Source organism: Cygnus atratus, chromosome 3, assembly GCF_013377495.2.
Source record: "Cygnus atratus isolate AKBS03 ecotype Queensland, Australia chromosome 3, CAtr_DNAZoo_HiC_assembly, whole genome shotgun sequence".
In the NCBI taxonomy this organism is placed as follows: Eukaryota; Metazoa; Chordata; class Aves; order Anseriformes; family Anatidae; genus Cygnus; species Cygnus atratus.
Window position 1 is genome coordinate 109,861,153 of NC_066364.1, and position 10,741 is coordinate 109,871,893.

Sequence of the window (10,741 nt, forward strand, 5' to 3'; positions counted from 1 at the left end):
TTAATTATTTTTTGTAGAGAGCTGGCCTGCAGACATGAGGGTTTAAATGCAGCTGCTTATGCGTGTTTTAACACTGATATAAGTCCAGATGTTAGAAGACCTTCTTTTAGAAATTCCTTTTAAAAAAGGAAGTACATTATAAATCTGCACCGTAGGTATAAAATCTCATCCTCCAAAAACTTGAGCTCAGCTGCTGTGATTTGGAGCTGCAGCTTCTGTCCTGTCACGCACCTGTAACGTGACTGTCACTGCTGGCATATTGTACTGTCCTCACTGGGTTCTTGCCTCGTGCCCTGCGCAGATTTATTTTCTGAATCAGTGTAGTGAAACTCTCCTCTGCAGGGCCCCTGCTTCGTGTAGCTTAAGAGGAAGGATGGCGTTGTGTGGAAACTATGGAGCAGGCACGGTGGAGTGGCAATGCTCTCCCGGCTTGAAGAGGCTGCCCATGCCAGCTGGTTTTTGCAGGAGTTTTGTTTTTTTCCTTTTTTTTTCACTTAAACGTTTCTGTCATTTGGTGCCCAGCATGAGTTGCCTGATTGGGCTGTGCAGAAATGTTAATTGCTCCTGGATGTAGCTGAAGCAGTTATCTTTGGTCGTTTTATATACGTTAAGGGCTCTGCGACATCAGGAGTTAGGTGCATGTGCTAAGTACCTGAAACTGCTGGAGCTCTTATTTTAATCTTGTCGTCCTGTTCCCAAACTTGTCAGATGTTATCCCTGCTTTACAGCAGGGCTATAGAGATCAGCTCTGTTTGATATGCCACGCTCATCTTTGTAGTGTGCCGGGGATGTCTGGGAAGCACTTGGCTGATGAAGGTGTCAGAAGTACCTCAAAGGCTCATTGTCTTGCAGCTGGATTTGCTGCATGGTCACCGACAAGAGGTATTTTCCTAGATTAGGGGCTGTGAATCTTCTTCTGCGGATCCACTGATGTTGTGAGGACCCTGCTCACCTAATGTTAAGGCAAGTACTCCTAGAGGTTCCTAATACTGTACTTCATGTAGGAATTGGGTTGTGTGCCTTAAATAAGGCTTGGGACTACTTGTAGAATGTGAAGGGGATGAAAAAAATACTTCTCTTTCAAATGGCAGAGGCCGTGGTCTTGTAGAAAACAAAATAATGAGACTGATTCAAAGTAGAGTCAAATTAAGGTACCATGGATATTTTTGAATGTTTGGTTAAACAGACTGAGTGATCCTTTTGGCATGTTTTCCCACGAGCTTAATGATCCTTTTGGCAAAGTTCTGTATGTTCAGAGTACGTACACGTGGAAAACCAAACTTGAGGCACGAAAAGGAAGCTGGCCCTTTTGGCCTGTGTGCCTTAAGGTGCTCTGCCGGGCTGCCACCTGTGTCCTTCCTATTTGTGACAAAGGGGGCAATTTTGCTGCTAACCTGCTCCACCTGTGCTGATGCTGGCAGTTCAGCTGCGGTGTCTGAGCCTTACTTACCCTCGAGGGCTGGACCAGCAGGGGTTTGTGAGTACACATGCACAGTTCCGTGCTGCAAGCGTTTGCTTGGTTTGCTCCAGGTCTAGCAAGCAAACCCCCTCAGAATACACATGTAGGCTTCCTCCTGGGATTGTTGTCGTCGCATGAGCCTTGCCTCCTGAACTGAAAGCACTGAGGTTATTAAATGGGGAAGGAGGAGCGCAGAGGGGTGGTTTCAGCCCTGCCTTTGTCTCAGCTTTTCCAGTGAAATGTGTCTCCATTGTTTCTAAATCTTTAAGCGATAAAACACTCACTGTTTGTTTCCTTCAGAGAGTGGAGAACTGCAGCGAGCGCAGCTACTGAAGCCAGGTGTGGTTTTCAAGACAGCCTTAATCTTATAAATGGCAGGAAGTGTTGTCTCATCTGAGCTGGTCTTCAGACCAGCCTTACACAAGGGGAGAAAAGCAAGTGCTTTGGATCAGACCTTACTCTGCTGACTGGCCTTCAGGAGGATGCCTTGTAGGAGAAGGACTTGTCCAGCATACCTCAGGTAACTGTTGTCTTGTGAGGCAGAGAGCACCGCAAACCTTGCTGTGGTGCAAACCCCAAAGACCACTGTGGTGTTCAGCTCTATCCTAAAGAACTGCGCCATCAGAGCTGGCTTAGCTCTGCAGAGCAGTAAGCTTTGTGGACTCTGTCTTGGTGAGAGCAGGACCCTCCACACCTCGACCACTCTTGGTGGCATCGTTACAGTGCCTTCTTTGAGGGATTTGCCTGTAACAGGGGCCAGCTCTATTGGTAAACAGGCAAATGGGCTTCTCCAGCGCTAGTCCCAGTGATGTTTCTAATTGGTAACTGTGGTCTGTTTGTATAAATCTCCAAAAAAAAAAATAAAAAATGTTAGGATCTGCCCTACTATTGCTTGGGATAGCAACATCTCTTGACCATGGTGATCTGGGGACAGGGAAGGCAGTCCTGCTGTGCCGGCCACCCAAATTCATTCTAGCTTGCCTTTCCAAAGCCAGTGGGCAGCTGTATGGCCAGAGGGGCAGGCTGATGGACAGTGGGACCTACGGAAGACACGTGCCTGGGCACTGCAGAGTTGTTCTGTCTAGTGTCTATTCTAGTTTCTCCTCTGGCCATCGCTCAAGTCTGCGGAGCTTGGATACTGACTGAATTGTAAGTTTTGCTGTGGTTGGAGCTGGTTTTTCAGGTCCCTTTTAGCTGGAGAAAAGAAGGGTGGGAGGAGACTGCCCTGGAAAGAGCAAGTGAGCACTGACAGTGGTACGCAGACACTCCCCAGGTAGCTGGACTGACAATTTTCTTACTCCTGTATGTGCATCAGTCCAAGGAGTTCACAGAAAATGAGTCAACAAGTTTTGCTGGATCTCTTCCGAAGGCCTTTCAGCTCTTCACAGCAGTCTTGGAGAAGAGTGCTGGGAGATTACACAGGAGTCGAGTGGAGTGGAAAGTATCTAACAGACTCCTTCAAAAAATGTAAAGGTTGGCTCAGGGTTCTGTAAGGCATTTTCTAATCACGTTTTGGTTCTTAAACCCAAGGAATCATACCACAAATATAAAAGCTTGTCTGTTTTGGAGATGGATTGAAAGACATGAAGTATCCCCAACGTGCACCTTCAAACTCTCCCTTTCGTCACCCTCCCCAGCCCCAAATCTCATCAAACATTTTGTCCAAATCTCAGCGACTTGGCCTTGAGACCTGTTTGCACAAGAGTTCTAGCAAGAAGGGCTTTTTTTATGGCTGTGTTGCTTTACTGAGTGCTGGGACTGAGTTTTCATTAGGAGCACTAAAGCCTTTTGTCACTTCGTTAATGCTGAAGCGAGTTGAAAATCAACATGCAGCTGGCAGCGGGTGTTTTGCAGCTGTTAGGACTATTGCAGGTTACTCCGCTTTCTCTTGGACAAAGCTGCCTTGCTCTGACAATGGCAAAGTGAGCAGTTGTATGGATGCTTTGTGCTTTTAAGGGTACAATTTTCCCTTCTTTTCTGCTGTGGGTTGTTTTGTGCATGTGTTGGTTTTTTGTTTTTGTTTTTTTTTACCCTCTCTCTTGCCTTATCCACCTATATGAAGCCTGTTCTGGCAACTTTCCTTCTCTTTTGGCCAAAGAGGAGGAAGCAGGGTGGAAAGGGAGGAACAAACAACTGTCCTTTAGGTTTCAAATCAATGCAGCTCCTTAGCAGGCTGGCAGTGTGAGCTCAGTCATTAGGAAAGCTGCTCTTTCATTCAGGAGGCAGCCTGAGCCAATTCTCCCCAGTCCAGGACCGAAGAGGTAGGGAGTTCAGGCCTTTCCAGCTTGTAGGACCACTGCAGCTGGCACGGGCTCCTTCTCTTCCTAGTGTTTCATTCATGCTGCCCGTGGGAGGACCCTGCTGGCTCAGGAGGTTATCCTCTCGCAGGAAACTAGCAACATTTTGCAGTGGGTGTGCTTGAATTCCCTCCTCTTCATGAAAGCCACCTCCACCTAAGATCGGAGTGGATGTGGGAAGGAGATCTGGATTTTCTATTTGAGCCCTTCTCGGGTTAAACCTCAGAGTTAAACAGGTTTTAAGATGATGAGCAGGATGGGTGCTAAACATCTCCTCAGGTGCTATTAGGACCACAGCTGACTTGACCTGCATGGGCAGTGCTTCATGGCTCTGGTCCTGCGTGTAGGGACCAGAAGTTTTTCTGTAAACTTCGTTTGGCGGTGGCTCTGTTAAGCTACTGTGTTTACCCACAGGATAAAACAGATCAGAGCTGGGCTGAGGCATACTTAAACTAGACTCTCCCTAGCACCAGCTACTACTGGGTGCCATTTAGCGTGGCTCACGCCAGCCTAATGGCACTTACAGCACATGGGGAGATGGTTTGGGAATTGTTGTCGACCTGTTTTGGAGTGGTCTGATCTCTGAAATATGTTTTGATCTCAAAGACGTGAGTGGGGAGCATCACAGCTGAAATCTCATTAGCAAATAATAGGGCTTGTGTGCAGAAATCTGCCTCTCTGGCATCTTGATCTTATTCTGCTACTTCTGATCAGAAGGGTTAAAAATGTATTCTTGTTTTGCAAGTGTGAACACAATGTCACTGCCCAGGTTTACAAGTGGCAGTGAAAGGGCAGTGGTGCGCAGTGGCAAGGAGGATTTGAGCGTGTTTGCAGGAAGAATTTTACACATTTCCCAATGTTGCTGCCAGAGAATATTTTTGAGGGATACAGCAAGTATTGTCTGCAGCCATGGGATGTGAAAGATAAATATGTTGCCAGTAAGGCAGCAGATCTCATTTAGCTGCAGAAAGGTTGGTTAGTAGAATGGTGTCTAATACTCATCTGTAACCAGGCATGCTGGTAAGTATGCTAAATCAGCATCGGTGCTCAAATCTGAGAGCTTGCAGGGTGATGCCATCACCAGTGGCAATAGGTGAAGGATGAAGTAATGTCATGCTCTCCTACGCTGCCCCAAGTTAGATATTTCCATCTTCAAAAGAGTAGCCCCACTCTCTGAATTTCAAAGAACTCTCTCAAAGTGCTGCTGTGCTGCGGGCAGGGACGTATTTGCAGGGTGTTAGAACAGCATCAGGCACGCGAGGAACCCAAAACATTTCCTTAGCCCGTGTGCTCCCAGTGTAAGGCGGGGGGAAGCTGCACAGGTGAGCTGTGCAGATGCTGAGATTAGCAGGGCAGTTCTGATTGCAAGGAACTCCTGTTTGCAGCTCTCCAGAAGGTTTTTTTTTCCCTCTTTAAAATAAAAGAAAAAAAGCCTGTTTTTCTCTGCTGATTTGGTTCTGCAATTGTCACTGCAGAACGTAGTGCAATAAGATGCACCAAGAGGTTTTGCTCTCTCTGTTTCCTTACAGCAAGCCTAGCAGTGACTTTGGGAGCAGAAGCATTAGGATAAAGTTGGAGTGTTGGGGGGCAGGGGGCGAAGAGGACTTTGATTTATGTACTAGTAGGGTCTGCTCAGTCTTTGGTCTGCCTCATTCTCTAATTTTCTGTCTGCGTTGCGTATTTTTGTCTCCCCGGGTACTTCTCCCAACACTTCTTAGCTCATTTGCGTTTAATCTTCCCGATTTGTCTACAGCCCTGGCTGCTCTAATCTCTGCAGGTCACCGTGCAGCTTGCATGTTTGTTACTCCTTGGCGCTTTGCTGTGATCAGCATTTTTGATCACGGTTGAATTTACATCAAAGAAGCACCTGACAAAGAAGCAGGCCTGATAATAGGCTCTAGTTTCTTCTCAGCAACCCAAACAGGTAGAGGCGGACAAGGGAACTCTGGCAGGATCACAAGGGAGTTCGTGCTCTACTTTCAATACAGCGTGCTGTGCTCTCCTGCCTGACAGAGCCCCGAAGACCCCACTGCTGCTGTAGGCTCCCCAAAATACAGCTGCCGCTGGAAAAGAGGAAAACAAGGCAGAGGTAGGCCTTTTCTCCTGTAAAACAAACTCACACATGGAAAATCCTAATTAACTAGAGAGCGGGGAGGAAAAGACGCTCCTGCTGCTGCTGCTATTGTAGCTGCAGAAGTGCAGCTCACAGACTACAGCTGCCCTTTCCCTGCGAGGAGAGGTGTCTCAAATGCCATGGTCAAGAAAGAAATGCTGCAGCCACCATGTGATTGTTTCCTGCTTCTTCAGGGCAGCGCAAAGAAGAGGCTGATAAATTCAAGACTGGGTTTTCTAGCTAAACACTTCAACTTAAGTGTCTAAATGGGGCTTTTGCATTTGCTTTTGTTTGTATAATTTATGCTTCCCAGACCATCTTCCCTGTCTAGAGTTTGCTGTGAGGAGCTGTTTTGTTTTTTTCTGTAATGATCATGTATAGTTATATACGATTATAGGCAGACACAAAATGATAGGCACAGAGAGCGATATCTATGATTAGCACTGCTGGGGTTCTGCAAGGTACCAGGTGCTCTTAGGTTGGTGTTGGAGTCTAGTATGAAGGCATCTCATATGTGCCCTGCTCAGGGTTTTGCAGCACGTGGGAGATGGGTCTCTCCTGTGCTGAGATGTGGTTTGGGGCACTCACAGATCCTCAGGCCTTTGTCCTCTACCGAGAGGAAAACCAGTGACACCACATCACGTTTCCTGTAGGTTTCACCCATTGGGGTTCAGCAGCTGTTACTCCCAAGGCCTGGAGTTCTCCAAGAAATAACTGAGCTTCTCTTAAAGTGCAAGCCTCTCTGGAGGGGCAGGAGCGAGCGTGCTGGGAGCCCCAGCAGCCTCTCCCTCCTCCTGGAACATGGCCCGAGGCCTGCAGAGATCCTGGTGTGCAGGATCCCTCTGTGCAGAACCCAGCTTTTTTATTCTTTTGTTTAACTCGAGCTAGCAAGGCATTGTGCAGACCCCAAATATCATGTGGGCACTGTAAGCTAACAGGGGCAGGGATGAGATCCTGCCTCCTCCATCCGAGGGGCAGGCTGGTGGTAGCTGTGGTTACCCAGACCTGGAGCTTCCCCTCTGAGCTCCCTGGGTTTCCACCCTGGATGTTCAGGGTTAAAAGCGGCACCCCGCCACGGAGGGATTTCCAGCTCCTTTCATGCAGAGCAGCAGCAGCATTAGACTTAGAGGCGTGGTTGGAGACAGCTCGTTTCTCCCCGGTGCGAGAGAGCTGTTCTGCAGGAGGGCTGAGGGCTGACAAGCCAGGGCAGCCCTTCGAACCTCACCTGCTGGAAGCACCTCGTTTTCCCTAACAGGCCAGAGGTGCCCTGCAGCCCAGCTACCTGCCTCTAACCCTGCTGTGCCTCTATAGGCTGGTAGCCAACTGTTTGGGGATTAAAGTTGCTATTTAAATAATAATAATAAAAAAGAACTGCTAGCAGTGTTATTTAGGGACTCAGACGAACCCATTCTCTCATGATAAATGAAGGTACTGGCTCATTAAATATTACTTTGGAGGGTATGGTTTCATAGCGTAGCTGTGATTTGAGATATTCCAAGTTCCGCTGTGTGTTTTGTTTTTTTTTTTTTTTTCTTCCAAGGATTTCTCTCCTTCTCTCCCATTTTATTTCCCTCAGGCTGAGGCCATGGCATCGTTTTTCCTTAGCAGTCTTCGCCGTTGTCCACCTGGGGTTTTCATCTACGGAGGTACTCAGCAAGACGCATGGGGACTGCCTGCCCCCGTGCCCCTCTGAGGGGACCCTGAGCTCTGGGGAGAGGCCACAGCCAGCAGGACAGCACCACACATTCTCCTGTGCAGCTAAGTGCAAGGCACACCTCTGGGTTCAGAGCAGTAGCAAGCTGTTAAAACAGTTTCCAGCAAACTGCTGCTGCCCATCCTTGTGCGTTTATAAAATAGGAAAAAACACTTCTATTTTATTTTTTTTTAAACTGTTTTCAAACCTGGATTGGGTTTGACGTTTGAAATACCTGCTCTTTGCTTTCTGCCCTGTCTCCTGAGGAGTTTGGTGGGATGCCTGGGAGCTGCGAATTAGGTAGGCTGTGCTAAAGCCTGGGTTCATTTAAAAATACAGCAGTTCGAAAAACGCGTGGCCTTACTCTCCCTTCTTCCCTGGCATGCAGAGCAATCATATTTTGAATGAAAACACGGGGCGAGAACAAAGCCATGGCTAAATCCAATCTATTTCCCTGGGCCTAAACGAAGAGCACTGCTCCCTGTCCCAGCAGGCCAGCCCGTGTCCCCATTGAAGGGCTCCGAGCATCCAGCAGCCTGTATTAACCTCCCAACAACAGCCCAGGCAAGGCTGGAGGGGGGTGAGGCTTTCTGGAAGTGCGTATGGATGCCTTTTCTTTGCATCCTCAGACCCAGGGGCTTAACTCCTTGCTGCCCTGGCTCTTGCACACGCCTGCCGCAGAGGTGGATGCGACTGCAGAGCACCAAGTGACAAATGAGCAGGGGCTTAAAACAAAACAAATCGGGAAACAAAAAGAAAATCGCACCGTGGTGTGGCATTAAACCTGTGAATTGCATTAGAAAGTCAGAAACCTACATCCAGAGATTAAAAATAACACCGCTTTTATGAGAGCAGCGAGAATGCCTGCTAATTGTTGGTTTACACGAGAAAAGCAGAAACATGCTGAAAAATTGGCTCACAATAGCAGTTGCTGTATCATAATCTCCTGGTTCCATTCTTGCCTTGCTAATAAGAAGTAAGACTAATTTAACTTTTACAACGTCCCAAATCTGTGGCTATACGATTCAGAGACTTAATAAGATTCTCCTGCCGAGCCAAGAAAAGCTTAGCGGTTTTTAGCTTACTTTCTTCTTCTGGGTTTCAGTTTCAGGACATTCGTGCAATGGCTGTGACATTTTATTTTATTTTTATTTTTTTAAGCCTGCATTTCATCAGAATTACTGATGTCTCTGTTTAAGTTATTATAGGTGTAAATTGGTTGTACTGGAGCTGGGTAAAATCTCCGGCTGGCGTTTTTCTAGTAAAAAAAAAAAAAAAAAAAAAGACAAATTTTGGCAAAAGTAAAACATTTTATGAATTGTTTTGATTTGACAAGCTTTTCTTCTGGAGGGAAAAGAAAAAAAAATATTTTCTTTCAGCATTTTCAAAACGAAAGGCTTTGAGATTTTTCCCTTTGAAGCAATTCTTCATTTTGAATGATCTTCTGAGCAAACTTTTTGTAAAGGGCTGAAGTCAAAGCCGAACCATTTGTTTCAGTCAACCCTAAATGAATTTTTTTCTTCCAACTTTTTTTCAGGATTGCCAGCGAACCGAAAAATCAGTTATTCGCCCAGCTTTATATACCATATACCAACAGCAACTTCAGAGCACCCCAGTGACTGTTTACATAGTGCAGCTGCTGCTGAGGCCCCCATTTAGATGTTGGGAAATTATTATGCTTCTCAGGGTTGCGTGAGATAGTAAACCATCAGTAACCGCCTGGTTTTTCTCCCGTGGGTTAACGAGGAGGCAACGCTTTACAAAATGTGTTTCTAACTTTTTCTTCTCGTTGCATGGCAGGTATTAACTCTGCTGGCTGCCGTGCAGGACCTGTGTTTGCAGAAGGCACACGTTAAGCTCTTTGGAGACGATGGTGCACTAGGAAAAGGCGTCATGTCAGGAGTCGCATTGAAGGAGCGGGTCGCAGCTCAGCTTTGTTTCGAAAGATTGGCATAGTAATCAAGAAAAGATAAAGTCCTCAATTTCAGGGTTAACCACAGTCAGAAACCACACTTGAAAATGTGCTTTTCCTATGGTTACTCCGGGTGATAAATTGTATATAACATGAAGCTATTTAAACAGATTGTTTTAACCCTTTTCAGCAGGGCATGTTTTCCTTGTATAGAAAAATGTCTGCAGGTGGCACAGGGCATTCTGGAATGACCGGGCCATGTTGACTGCTTTTACTGAAGCTGATAGGGTAAAAAAACGCAACCTTAGATCAGTTCCTGCACAACAGAGACACCCAGTAACCAAAATTGTCGGTCTGACTTGCCTGGTACAGACTGCGAGTCCTGCCGGAGAGGAGAGAGTTGCACCAATAGGTTTGTTCCTGCTGTTCATTGACTTAAATCTTTCTGCACCTCAGGTGAAGGCCTTCAGCATTTAGAGCAGCACAACAAGCTCCACAAAACGAGCTCAGGGTGCTAAATGCTCCTGAGGCTGCAGCTTTCCCTCCATACCGCTGTCCCACCCGGTGCGTACCGGGGTGCGTTTCCATGCCCAGCTGCCATGACAAAGCCTTCACTGCATGCGAGCAGCAACCAGGATGTCTCTGGGCTCACCCTGACTGCAGAGGGACATTTCTCCTTACTGTTAGTATTTTTTTATCCCTGCACTGACCCTGTCTTAGGTCGAGGCGTGCAGTGGAGTCAGTCAGAGCCATGCAGACTCGCCACCCCCCATGGAGCAGCCCATGGACTGTAGACAGGTCAGTTTTTCCTCCCCAAGGACACATTAGTTCAGCAAGTCCTACTCCCCTTGAGCCCTTCTCCTCCCCTGCTCTCTCTCCCTTCACCCCCTGTGCCTCCACGCCCTGCAGGGACCTGTTTTTGAGGCTCCCTCAGGTCCATGGGTGCCAGTTCCTGCCTGGAGGGAGCAGCTGCCAGGCAGCCGTGCCGACAGGGAGGTCACAGCAGGAGCACGGGGCGTGGGAGGGGAGGCAGGAATAAGTTTCTGGCAGCGAGCTGGGACTTGCTGCCTCTCCGAGCTCATCCCAAGGGCCACGCCAGAGAGCCGTCCCTCCTGCCTGGCACGTTTCTCTCCCTTTCTCCCCCACCCCTTCGCCTGGGATTACACAGTCCTGGGGTGGCTCTGCTCTTGGGTGTGGGATTGAAACTGGTTGAACCAACCCACAGCAGGTGATTCACTGGACATATTCTGGCCCCTGCTTTGTTCTT

General features: G+C 47.6%; 1 protein-coding gene across 1 annotated transcript in view; it reads left to right on the forward strand.

Moving 5' to 3' along the window:
- Positions 1–8,836, forward strand: part of AFTPH (aftiphilin) — a 59,013-nt gene extending 50,177 nt beyond the window's left edge. Inside the window, exon 11 of the transcript XR_007707936.1 lies at positions 7,446–8,836. The gene's annotated coding sequence lies outside the window, so the exon portion shown is untranslated. The remainder of the gene's footprint in view (positions 1–7,445) is intronic.
- The last annotated feature ends 1,905 nt before the right edge of the window (positions 8,837–10,741 follow it).